Source organism: Dendrobates tinctorius, unplaced genomic scaffold, assembly GCF_039654945.1.
Source record: "Dendrobates tinctorius isolate UK_male_01 unplaced genomic scaffold, ASM3965494v1 ptg000138l, whole genome shotgun sequence".
Classification (NCBI taxonomy): Eukaryota; Metazoa; Chordata; class Amphibia; order Anura; family Dendrobatidae; genus Dendrobates; species Dendrobates tinctorius.
Genome location: NW_027361806.1, coordinates 16,652,404 through 16,666,095, shown reverse-complemented (window position 1 = coordinate 16,666,095; position 13,692 = coordinate 16,652,404). Strand labels below are relative to the sequence as shown.

General features: G+C 43.6%; 1 long non-coding RNA gene across 2 annotated transcripts in view; it reads left to right on the top strand.

Moving 5' to 3' along the window:
- LOC141048758 (uncharacterized) overlaps positions 1-13,692 on the top strand; it is a 209,132-nt gene that overhangs the window by 39,415 nt on the left and 156,025 nt on the right. The gene's annotated exons all lie outside the window — the stretch shown is intronic.

Below are 13,692 nucleotides of genomic sequence, written 5' to 3'. Positions count from 1 at the left end.
TGAAGCTGTCTGTGTGACAGCTCACCAGCGATCACATAGCTACTTACCAGCGATCCTGACACGCTGATATCATTGTCGGGATCGCTGGTAAGTCGCTATGTGTGACTCCAGCTTTATTCGCTCCTCACCCAACCGCCTCCAAGACTTCTCCCAAATAGCCCCCATCCTCTGGAATTCCCTGCCCCAACACGTCCAGCTATCAACCACACTCGGATCCTTCAGATGGAACCTTAAAAACCCACCTCTTCAGGAAAGCCTGCAGTGATCCCCGCTGCCTCCTCACCACTACTGGAGCTACCGCCTCACCATCACTGGAACTGCTGTAACCCCCCAACCTACTGTCTCCTTCCCCACCATCCTGTAGCATGTAAGCCCGAAAGGGCAGGGTCCTCTCTCCCCTCTATATCAGTCTGTGATTGTTAGTTTGTTTGTTTGTTTGCTGTAAGTGATATCTGTAATCATTATGTAACCCCTTCTCATGTACAGCACCATGGAACCAATGGTGCTATATAAATAAATAAATAATAATAATAATGTTCACACATTGTGTTTTTTCAGCGTTTATATACAAATTTTAAGGTGCTTACTTGGCTCAGTAGCATTAATATATAGGTTTACTCTCAGTAGTTATAGTCAGTGACCTTCTTCTTCATGGTGTTGCCCACATGGTCTCCAGACTAATTTACAGCAAACCAAGAAGAGACCTTTATGAGGTCCCACTCTGGGGATTATGCTGTGGGGTGCAATAATGTACAGTAACTGGAACGCCTTAGTCTAAATTCCAGGTACACTAACCTCTCTGGGTGGTAGAACCAGTGGTATGGCCATTTATGTCCCTGGAGCTGGTTTTCCACGCCATGCCTCATGTTGCTCAAGCTACAGTGAGCAGCTTCCGTGGCCTAAACCTGCTCCCATGGCTGCAGCGTCTCCGGACTTGTCTCCCATCGGGGATGTCATTCATCGGTGATAACATGGAGCTGCCAGCAGGGGATCTTGATGATTTGCCAAAGTACTTTAAAGGCGTGGCAAATCCTTCCTCAGACGACCATTAATAACCTCAGTGCCGGGATTTCTGTATGTGGTGCTCATATTCCAGACTGAATAATCCCGATGTTTTGTTTTCAGTTTTTCACCATTTCCAGATCATTATCTTGTCTCCATCCTATGAGTTCCTTAATTCCACAACTTGTACTTCTTGCCGTTGCAATTTGTATGTTGAGGAGTGTGTATAGGGTAGGGCAGTAAGGGACCAGTCCGATCTTAAGCGTGATGCGAGCAAGACAATTGATCAAGCAAAAGCATCTGCGCAAATGACCAAGACCAAATTGTGAGATCTTGATCATCGGGTCAGAAAATTCACATAATGGTTAAACTGTCCCCTCAAATTCTGTATAAAACGACTAGTGTAGTGACAATACTATTAATTTGGCTCCCAAGTCCCAAAAGCTAGGAGCTAAAGTTGTCCCAATTTAATGGCACAGCGGCAAACCTGTCATGGCCGAAATCACAGTAGCCCGGGGCTTAAAGGGTTTTTCTATCACCGCTCAATGCCACACTAGCTGTTGTGACCGGTGCCTGCCAGGTACGGGTAATGGCTGGCAGGTGGTACATGGACGTCCTACAGGCAGCTGCCAGCATAATGGATGGTGTCAGCGAGCGGTGTCAGAAAGAACATATTGGCCTCTAAGGATTAGCGGTTTCTGCATCACGAGGGGAACTAATGTAATATAAGAGCTGATATTTTCTGATCCTGGAAAGGTGGTCTTATTTCCCACTACACCCAGAGTCCGTTATCTGTAATGTCTCATATTATTCAATGGACCTAAAATATAGTTGACATTTTGCCATTCCTCTCCCTTTTGCAGTTCCTAATCGCATGTATGAATTTTTACAGTAGGTTTCGTTACTTGTCGTATTGCTTTATTGTTTAATTTTCAATAAAGTTGTACTTTATGTACAGAACTTTTTGCCTCATTTTGTGACTCCTGACAATTTCTACCTTGGTACAGAACAATGGGTGCACGTAGACTCCTGTCCTGCATTGTGCAGTATTTTTCAGGCTGATAACACTACACAACTAGGAAGTGATTTGCCCATTGATCTGCAGAACCAATAGTGGTCCGTGTCCGGAATAAATGCTGACGTGGACGTATGGTGAATGTGACGGGGGGATCAGCCAGCCGCATGTGAACGGGGTGATGAATGTGACCTGGATCTGGAAAGTACTGAGTGGTGGATGGCTGTGCTGGGACGGGACGGTGGAAAGTGTAATATGACAGATTCCCTGGGGCAGTGGAGCGTACATATGTACCACAATGGTATGTACTAGAGTGACGTGTGCCAGTGGGACATTTAAGGTCTCCAGTGGGTACGTGGGCTTTTGTGGGGGCAACCCAGGTCATGATCATAGTTGTAAGGTTCCTGTGAACCAGGGCATGGGGTGGCTCTGATGTAGTCCATGGCTTCCCAGTGCTGCTGACCTTTTATTAATGACCTAATGCCTCTGGTGCTTCCAAATTTTCAGGGAAGTGGATACGATCTAGATATATTTACAGAAGATCCAGATGACGATCTACTGTGCTCCATCTGCCATGGTGTGCTCAGGTGCCCCGTCATGATCTCCTGCGGGCAGATCTTCTGCAGAAAATGCATTTTACAATGGCTAAAAAGGTGAGAAAATCAGGGGAAATGTAGTAATAAGGGTGCTATGTGATCTGTATGATCAAGGCTGCAGAGGGTTAATAGGATGCATTAGTAGTGGAGAACTCATAATAAAAATATAAGATCCGTAAACAAGTGTTTGGGTGAGGGGGGTCCATGACAAGGGCAAGTGTGACCGGAAAATGTCAGTTTCCCAAAATTGCACCTGTCCACTGTAAAGAAAGTCTGCAACGCCTCCCCTGACCACTGGTTGCACATGCTACTTTAGCTCTGCTCTATTCGCTTATACAGCGGGTGAAATAAGTATTGAACACATCACCAATTTTCAAAGTAAATATATTTCTAAAGATGCTATTGACATGAAATTCTGACCAGATGTCGGTAATAACCCATCCAAGCCACACATGCAAATAAATCATCCATAGATGTCAATAAAATAATGAGAATTTACACAGGGAAATAATACAGAAAACGCTTACTGAAATATAATTAATACTTCAAACACGCGCCTTTGTTGGTGATGAAGCTTCAAGATGCCTCCTGTATGGAGAAACTAGTCGCAGGCATGGCTCAGATCTGATTTTGGCCCATTCTTCTACATAAACACTCTTCACATCCTGACGATCCCATGGGCTCCTTCTATGGTAACGGTGACCACTCTCTGCTCATTCTTCTCGACCTTTCTGCAGCTTTCGACACTGTTGACCATCATCTCCTACTCTCTAGGCTCCAGTCACTAGGCATTAAGAACACTGCTTTCTCCTGGTTCTCTTCCTATCTTTCTGACCGCTCCTTCAGTGTTTTTGTTCGCTGGCTCCACTTCATCTCCTCTTCCTCTCACTGTTGGGGTACCTCAGGGCTCAGTCCTTGGCCCCCTTCTCTCTCTACACAGCCCCAATTGGTCAGACCATCAGCAGATTTGGCTTTCAGTACCATCTTTATGCTGCTGACACACAACTATATACATCATTCCCTGACCTCACCCCCTGCTGTACTACAGAGCCTGTCCACAGTCTGCAACATCATGTCCGCCCTCTATCTGAAACTCAACCTCTCCAATACTGAGCTTCTGCTCCCGCCGTCTACTAACCTCCCTAAACCTGACATTTCCCTCTCCGTGGGTGGCACCATAATAACCCCCCAGCAGCAGGCGCACTGTCTGGGTATTATGTTTGACACCAATCTCTTCTTCACATCCCATATACAAACTCTTGCCCTCTCTTGCCACTTACACCTGTCACGCCGTGCTCACCTGGGGGCGGGACCTCGGTCCCGACGTCATCTGTTACGGAGCCGCGGTCACTCCGGGGGTCTCGTCGGGTGCGCATGCGCAGCTCTCATCCCCGGGTCTCCTACATGTCACGTTTGCACTTGCGCGCTCCTGTCAGTGCTGTATAGGGCTCGGTCCTCTCTATGGTAATGGAGGACCTGACCCGGAACCTGTAGTGGTCATGTGCTTTCTGGCTAGGTCCTGACCTGGAACCAGTAGTAGTCATGTGCTATATCAGACGACCTCCCCCTAGGGGAGGTGCCTGATTATTGTTGTGCTTCCTGGCTTGGTCTGCCGTGTCCCTGCCTGGCTGTGCGCTGTATTCAGGTCCTCTGCTTTGTACTTGGTTGTGCCTCCTGGCACACGCTCTGACCCTGTGCTCTGTCTCGTACTCGGTTGTGCCACCTGGCACATGCTCTGACCCTGTACTCTGTCTCATACTCGGTTGTGCCTCCTGGCACACGATCTTACCCTGTACTCTGTCTCATCCTCAGTTGTGCCTCCTGGCACACACTCTGATTCCGTGCTCTGTCTTATACTCAGTTGTGCCTCCTGGCACACACTCTGATTCCGTGCTCTGTCTTATACTCAGTTGTGCCTCCTGGCACATGCTCTGATCCTGTACTCAGTCTCTTACTCGGTTGTGCCTCCGGGCACATGCACCAATCCTGCGCTCTGTCTTATGCTCAGTTGTGCCCTCTGGCACACACCCTGCTTCTGTACTCTGTTACACCTCCTGGCACACCTGCTGCCTGACTCAGTGCTCTGACGTGCGCCTTGCACGCATCCTGCTTCACTCACACCCGGACGAACGAAGTCTCTGTATACCACGTGTTCCCGTGTCCACGCTTTACACGTTCCTGCAGACACACTCACCCACTCGTGTCTCCTGTGAGCCGGCCGCCTGATGCCAGCAGCCGTGGTGCCTCACCCCCTGGGGCTTGCCCCTGACACTCCCTGTATAGGGGGTGGTCTTCACTAGGTCAGCTCGCCCTGGGAGGGTTGGTGTCACGACCCAGAAGGTCCACTCCAGGAGTCGTCACAACACCTAAAGAACATCTCTAGGATCCGCCCTTTTCTCACCATGGAAACAACAAAAACCCTTACTGTCACCTTGATCCACTCCTACCTGGACTACTGCAAAGCTCTATTATTTGGTCTCCCAGTTACTCGACTTTCCCTTCTCCAGTCCATACTTAATGCAGCAACCAGGGTCATCCATCTGGCTAATCGGTACTCGGACGCGTCCGCTATTCGCCAATCGGTACATTGGCTGCCCATTCATTATAGGATACAATTCAAAGTACTTGTTCTCACCCACAAAGCTCTCCACAGTGCAGCACCCCCCCCTTCATCTCCTCCCTCATTTCTGTCTATCGGCCTAACCGACCACTGCGCTCTGTAAACACTTTCGACTAACCTCCGCACTAATCCGTACCTCCCACTTCCAACTCCAAGACTTCACCCGCGCTGTGCCAATCCTCTGGAATGCTCTACCCCAAGAAATTAGGACTATGCACGATTTGCATAGTTTTAGGCGCTCCCTCAAAACACATTTGTTCAGAGCGGCCTATCACGTTCACTAATCAAAGTCATTCTATGTGTAAGTGTGCATGTGTAGCCTATTCACTATACCCATCTATAACCCACTCCCTCAAGATGGCTGGACCATCATTGTAAATTAACACCTGTACTCTGTATCTCCCCCACCTCATTGTAGATTGTAAGCTCTCACAAGCAGGGTTGTCTAATTTTGCTTTAATTATTGTATTGAATCATAGAATCATAGAATCATAGAATCGTAGAGTTGGAAGGGACCTCCTGGGCCATCTGGTCCAACCCCCTGCTCAAAGCAGGATTCGCTAAATCAAAGCAGGATTCGCTAAATCGTATTGTTATCATTGTTAATTATGACTTGTGTTTTGAAACTGTTAAACTGTAAAGCGCTGCGGAATATGTTGGCGCTATATAAATAAAGATTATTATTATTATTATCTGAGTTCTGAGTGGCCCATTTCAACCGGTGTAGAGTGCTAGATTTACACAAAAAAAGTGCTTTGTTGTCCTCGGTGTCCCAGTACACCAACTCAACTAATAGAGACTAAATGAGCTAAGTCGTGTGTATTAAATATATTGTATACAATGTGTATTTGAAGGATTAGTAATCGTACATTATGCTGTAGATTCTCCTCACATTGCACAGTCATTACTGGGAGAACTTGCATCGTGATCCTCATTTGATGATTCATTCCCTCAATCCAGATGTCATTTTTTTTACTCTAGTTTTTTTCCATCTTTTTTTTTTTTGGCTCTATTTTTTTCTGTATCTGAAAATAGAACTGATGTCATGTATACATGCCAAGTTTGACTTCCCACTATCTTCAGAGCATGTAACGAAAACGCCACCCTGTGCTGACACATTACAATTATTAATAATTTAATAATGGTAATTCTCAGCAGATTGTATTCCTGCACTGAGACTATTAGGGGTTGGCAAACAGCTTTTAAGGAAAATTCCCAGGGGAATATCTATTCTATTATTTCTAAACACTGTTTTTCGGTGATTCCTTTGTATCCCCGTTCATACCGCACCCACACACACAAATGATACACCATTTGAAAGGTAACTTGCCCCCTTCAGCAAGAAAATAGCAAAACAAACCACACATCCACGATTTGATCATAAAATACAGTTTAAACATTAATTTTCATAAACGTGCAGTAAGGAAATATGACCTGCATGTGGCACCACAGTACCCCAAAACACACTACCGACACATTTGTAAACATGCACTGCTTTTTCACTTCACACACACACATATTGCACCATTTGAAAGGTAAACTTGCTACCTTCAGCAACAAAACAGCCAAACAAACCACACATAAACGATTTTATCACTAAATCCAGTTTAAAAATTCATTTTCATAAACCTGCAGAAAGACACAATGACCTGCAGGTGGCACCTCAACCGGAAAACATTTTTTGGCCTCTACTTACCAAAGCAATTTATTGTATAACCAATCTACATATATAAATACCTGTCTGTGTTCATAAGCTCATGAAATACATTTACATTTGACCAGCTTGCCTTTTCTGAAATTGCCTGCGCCGCCGATGACCAGTGTGTGAAAATTTTGCACAGGCTAAGCTAGTATTACTTTATTTTTATTTCCTCCAATCTGTTTTAACCCCTTAATGTCTATGCACCCCGAGCGCTGTGATTGGTCAGTCAGTCTGACCGACCAAACACAGCAGCGATTGAGCAGGAGAGGCTGAAATGTCAGCATCTCCTGCCCGATCTCAGTGCAGGAGCTCAGCGCAGAAAGACACAATGACCTGCAGGTGGCACCTCAACCGGAAAACATTTTTTGGCCTCTACTTACCAAAACACTTTATTGTATAACCAATCTACATATATAAATACCTGTCTGTGTTCATCAGCTCATGAAATACATTTACATTTGACCACCTTGCCTTTTCTGAAATTGCCTGCGCCGTCGACGACCAATGTCTGAAAGTTTTGCACGGGCCAAGCTAGTATTACTTTATTTTTATTTCCTCTGATCTGTTTTAACCCCTTAATGTCTATGGATGTGCACAGTCCGTCATAGCAGGAGGTAACTTCCCGCACCAGGACGGACTGTGCACGCCATGCCTTTGAACCGTCACTACGTGTCAACATGCAGTGACAGTTCAGTGCCGACAGCTGTCTTTGACAGCTGACAGGCACGGCAAGGGGGGCAGGGACCCTTGCAGTCGGTTCCTGCACCACAAGCGCTGTGATTGGTCAGTCAATCTGACCGACCAAACACAGCAGCGATTGAGCAGGAGAGGCTGAAATGTCAGCATCTCCTGCCTGATCTCAGTGCAGGAGCTCAGCGTTGCAGTGGCTGAGCTTCTGCACTGACAGCTGGGAGTGACGTCCCCGCTGCCCCCCCGCTGTTACCCCCCTGAGTGCTGTGATCAAGTGCGATCGCAGCGTTCAGATGGGGGAGGCAGAGGGTAGGGGCTCCCTCTGCCTCAGGTCGGCGTCCCCGCGATTATATCGCGGGGCCCGACCTGTGCCATGATGACCCGGAGGTGTCATGACAACCTCCTGGGTCATCCATCTACGGAAAGCTCTTCAGACCATGCTCATAGTATAGTGTCAGCAGCTTTCAGCATAAGTATAATGCATTACAATGCTGGAGCATTGTAATGTATTATACCTAAAGTGAAAGTCCCATGAAGGGACAAGGTAAAAAAACAAACATTTTTTAAACAAATAATTTAAAAAAATCCCCTAAAAATACAAATTTTTATGTTAAGAAAAAAAAATACACGTTTGGCATCTCCGCGTCCATAAAAATCCCATCTATAAAAGCGTCACCCTAGTTAACCCCTTCAGTGAACGCCATAAAAACAAAAAAGTAGAACATTATACTTTTTCCAAGCGCTATCATCATACCGCTTGGAAAAAGTGTAATAACACGCGATCAAAAAGACGGCTATAAATAAACATGGTACCGCTGAAAACGTCATCTTGTCCCACAAAAAACGAGCCACCATACAGCTCCATCAGCGGAAAAATAAAAAAGTTATAGCTCACAGAATAAAGTGATGCAAAAATAATTATTTTTTCTATAAAAGTTTTTATTGTGTAAAAAAACACCAAAACATAAAAAAAGATATATATGAGGTATCGCTGTAATCGTAGTGACCCGAAGAATAAAGCTGCCATACTAATTTTACCACACGCAGAACGGAGGAAAAAAAAACAATTTCTTAATTTTTTAGTCTTTGTTCATTCTGCCTCCACAAAAATCTGAATAGAAAGCTATCAAAAAACGTTATGTGCCCGAAAATAGTACCAATAAAAACGTCAGCTTGTCCCGCAAAAAACAAGCCCGCACATGACTCTGTCGGCCTTAATACGGAAAAATTATAGCTCTCAAAATACGGCGATGCAAAAAATTTCTTCCAAAAAAAAAAAGCGTCTTTTAGTGTGTAACAGAACCTAAACACGAAAAAAGGATATAAATCTGGTATCGCTGTAATCGCACCGACCCGAACAATAAAGTCGCCTAATCACTAATACCGCACGAGGAATGGCATAAAAAACTCCCAATTCTTCACCTTTTGTGGCTTTGTGCATTCTGCCTCCCAAGGATCGCAGTAACGCAATCACAGTGGTTCCCCTCCACATATGTGGTGTCAGAGTACGCAGGACAAATTGCACAACAACTTTTGGGGTCTAATGTCTCCTGTTACCCTTGTGTAAATAAAAATGTGGGGGCAAAAAGATCATTTTTGTGGAAAAAAATGATTATTCTATTTTCACGGCTCTACTTTATAAACTTCTGTGAAGCATTTGGGGGTTCAAAGTGCTCACCACACATCTAGATAAGCTCCTTGGGGGGGGGGGTCTAGTTTACAAAATGGGGTCACTTGTGGGGGGTTTCCACTGTTTAGGCACATCGGGGCTCTGCAAAAGCAACATGACGCCCGCAGACCGTTCCATCGAAGTCTACATTCCAAAACGGTGCTCCTTTCCTTCTGAGTTCTGCCATGCGCCCAAACAGCGGTTCCACCCCACATATGGGTTATCGGCGTACTCAGAAGAAATTGCACAACAACTTTTGGGGTCCTATTTCTCCTGTTAGCCTTGTGAAAATCAAAATTTGGGGGCAAAAAGATCATTTTTGTGGAATAAAAATGATTATTCTATTTTCACGGCTCTACTTTATAAACTTCTGTGAAGCACTTGGGGGTTCAAAGTGCTCACCACACATCTAGATAAGCTCCTTGGGGGGTCTAGCTTCCAAAATGATGTCACTTGTGGGGGAGTTTCCACTGTTTAGGCACATCAGGGTCTCTCCAAACGTGACATGGCGTCCGATCTGAATTCCAGCCAATTTTGAGTTGAAAAAGTCAAACGGCGCTCCTTCCCTTCTGAGCTCTGCCATGCACCCACACAGTGGTTTACCCCCACATATGGGGTATCTGCGTACTCAGGACAAATTGCACAATAACTTTTGGGGTCCTGTTACCCTTGGGAAAATAAAAATTGGGGATTAAAAGATCATTTTTGTGGAAAAAATATGATTTTTTTTAATTTTACGGCTCTACGTTATAACCTTCTGTGAAGCCCTTGGGAGTTCAAAGTGCTCAACACACATTTAGATAAGTTCTTTTGGGGGGTCTAGTTTCCAAAATGGGGTCACTTATGGGGGTTTCCACTGTTCAGGTACATCAGGGCCTCTCCAAACACAACATGGCGTCCGCTCTTGAGTCCAGCCAATTTGACATTCAAAATCTCAAATGATGCTCCTTCCCTTCTGACCACTGCAGTGCACATAAAGATCAGTCTTCCTCCACACATGGGGTATCTGTGTACCCGGGAGAAATTGCACAACAAATATTGTGATTCATTTTCTCATGAAACCCTTGACAAAATAAAAAAAATTGTGTCCAAAGAAAAATTTTGTGGGAAAAAAGTTAAATGTTAATTTTTTCCTTCCACCTTGAGGGGTGCAGTTTTTAGAATGGTGTCACTTTTGGGTATTTTCTGTCATATTGACCCCTCAAAGTGACTTCAAATGTGAGGTGGTCCCTAAAAAAAAATGGTTTTGTAAATTTTGTTGGAAAAATTAGAAATTGCTGGTCAACTTTTAACCCTTATAACTTCCAAACAAAAAAAAATGTTGGTTCCAAAATTGTGCTGATGTAAAGTAGACAAGTGGGAATTGTTATTTATTAACTATTTCTGTGACCTTACCTCTCTGATTTAAGGGCATAAAAATTAACATTTTGAAAATTGCAAAATTTTAAAAATTTTCGCCATATTTCCGTTTTTTCATAAATTAAACACAAGTTATATCGAAGAAATTTTCCCATTAACATGAAGTACAATATGTCACGAAAAAACATTGTCAGAATCAGCGGGATCCATTGAACCGTTCCAGAGTTATAAGCACATAAAGTCACAGTGGTCTGATTTCCAAATTAAGCCTGGTCATTAACCTACAAAATGGCTTGGTCGTTAAGGGGTTAAAGCACCAGTGAATACATTGATGTTTTTCTTTATTAGTCATTATCAGTGCACTTTATTTTGGTCTGGGGCTGTGTGTAGTGATAGTGGCTCTGTCGGCGCTTACATCTAAAGCCCTGTAAAATGGAATTTGGGCATATCCGCAAACGGGGCCATTGACTGTAATGAAGCAGACCGAGTCATTATACTCTGTCGGACATTATTTTCGGCTGTATCCTGCTACGGACAATAATGTTAGTCTACATGCATTACATTCAACACCTTTGTCAGCACATACACCCAAATTCCATTTTCCAGGGCTTTGGACTTACAGGTGTCGTCGCCACATAATGTGGGATGTTGTGTCTGCTCCAAATTAAATTGTAAAATTTAAATATGTGAATGGAAGAGCTACGCTGGTACTTTGAGCCTCAAGCAGATCTGTCTTTATTACATTATCAGTCAATCATATATACAGACATTTCTTGGCCATTCATTGTAGCAATATTATTGGCTCAGCTTATCTCTAAATATATGCTGGCATTAGCATGCATATTTCTCATTGGCTAAAGGTAATACTGTTTACACCCAGCTGAAGAGTTTAGGTGATTGTCTACTCCTTAGGTTTCGTGGTTATGTCTTCTCTAAATCCATGAGGCAAAGAAATTCCTAAGGGACACCTTATCGCATAACACACGTACTGGCTCAAACTCCATCTTGCAAGGAAAGAGATCCATGTATGAAGAAACAAAGATGGAGTCAGGATAGATAAATATAAATCCTGCTCTCATGAAAGGAACCTAACAACTTCCACATGCCTCCCTAAGCCAACCATTTGTATTATCATAATGCCCTTGCTAAAATGGCCATTTTATTGTCTTATTGATTAATGCATCTGGCAAAACTCATTTTTATAACTGCTGAGAATCTTGTAAATAGTGGGTGACTTGTCGTTGGGGTGTTGATTTCCCCAGAATAATCATCCCATTAATCATGTTACTACGCCTTTCTGAGTAAGGTGATTTGCTAAAGCGGCGTCACCATCGGATCTTTGCAAATCTCTTCCTTTCTGACATTGTGCAGCAAGCTGAGTGTATCATGGCTTTTTCGATGTACTACCCAGGTCCAGGGTGGCAGTGGTGGCAACAAATGCTAGATTTACAGAGTTGGCAGTAATGGCTGGCTGTTTTGTGTGTCACCACTACCACCAGCTAGGACACAATTCTTAGATCGCAGGTCAGCAAATTTTGAAAATCCTATTTTTGCAGGAGTTGAATTCCTTTTTTTTTTTTCAAAAAAAGAAAAAATCATAGTCTATTTCAAATTGGCAAGCGCTAGCCTCTTTTGGACATGAGTTTTCGTACTGTTCACTTGCATAGACACACAATCTTTCCTGCAAGGCATAATTCGGCTCACTTCATAACTATTATTAACATTTTTCACTTTTTCCACTATAGATTTATCTAATGCTTTGCCTGGCTTAGGATCACGACAAGATATGAAAGATTTTTCTATAACTAGAGATTTCGTTTTTCTAGCCATTCTATTACTAATGTTAAATTAATTTTCTATTCTTTTGCATGTCCAACTCTTTGGTAATGTAGTTAGTATCATGAACTGTTCAATTCTGCTGAGAGTGAATTTAAGTTTTTCTTTAAGCTGCAGAATGATCTCTGGGTCAGTGTCATTTTTTCCTTCATCTTCTACTGTTTCACCTACTAGTTCTTGGGTTAGTCTAATTTTCTTTTGCAATAACCTGGAAAATGCATTCTTTTTTTTTGCAATAGGTGATTCTTTGATGTTAGAAAGTGATTTATTCAAAAACTCTTGTTAAATCAGGATTTATAAACTCCTCATCCTTGTTTGAAGTTCCAGGTTCTTGCAAATGTTCTGCCTATGTAGTATTTTTCTCTTTTGTAAGTTTCTTTCTATAACTGTCACAAATTTTCATGCCTGCTTTGATTGATGGATTTGCATCAAACATCCAATCTTGTACTGACCTAAGTTTTCTTATTCTTTTATGTGTTTTCACCCAGGGCAAGAATTCAGTTTGGCCCCCTAAGCACACTTGGTCGCATGCCGACGAGCTGCTCTTCCTAATTCTCTGAATGCTCAGTGAAAAACTGAGAAAAGCAGTAAGAAAAGCTAGCTGTAATGTGACCATAAGTATGAAAATTGCATATGAGTGAAGCGGCCATGTGATGACTACTGGAACCAGCTAGCATAGCTGAATCCTAACAGTGAGTATATTACATGCTGTTAGGATTGGCATGCTACAGGGCTTCTTTATAATTAAGGGGTTTGGTCCAAGTCTGAGATGAAAGTCCGCAGTCGCTCTAGGTGACTGCAGACTTTATGAATTTTAGCAGCGCATGCACTGCACACTTTTAGGATTCTCTCTTGCCAGTGTCAAGAGTGAATGGTCATCTGAGCATAAGTATGCAATTTGTATACTTCTGGCCACATTGTGACTAGACGTGTCCGGCCTCGTTCATTTCATTTTCAGTGAATGAGAACATACATGCCTAGTTGGCACACAACCACATGTATGTAAATTGCATACTTGCAGTTCCATGACTTCCCTCTCTCACAGCTGACATCAGAGAATACCCAACCGTCACGACCTTCTGTCTCATGGTCCGTTCTACCATCAGAATTGAGGGGCTCTCAATTTGACGGCATGGCCCTTGAAACCTGGATTCTAACCCAGGCAGAGTTCTCACCGGAAGTCATTGCGACCATGATCAGGGC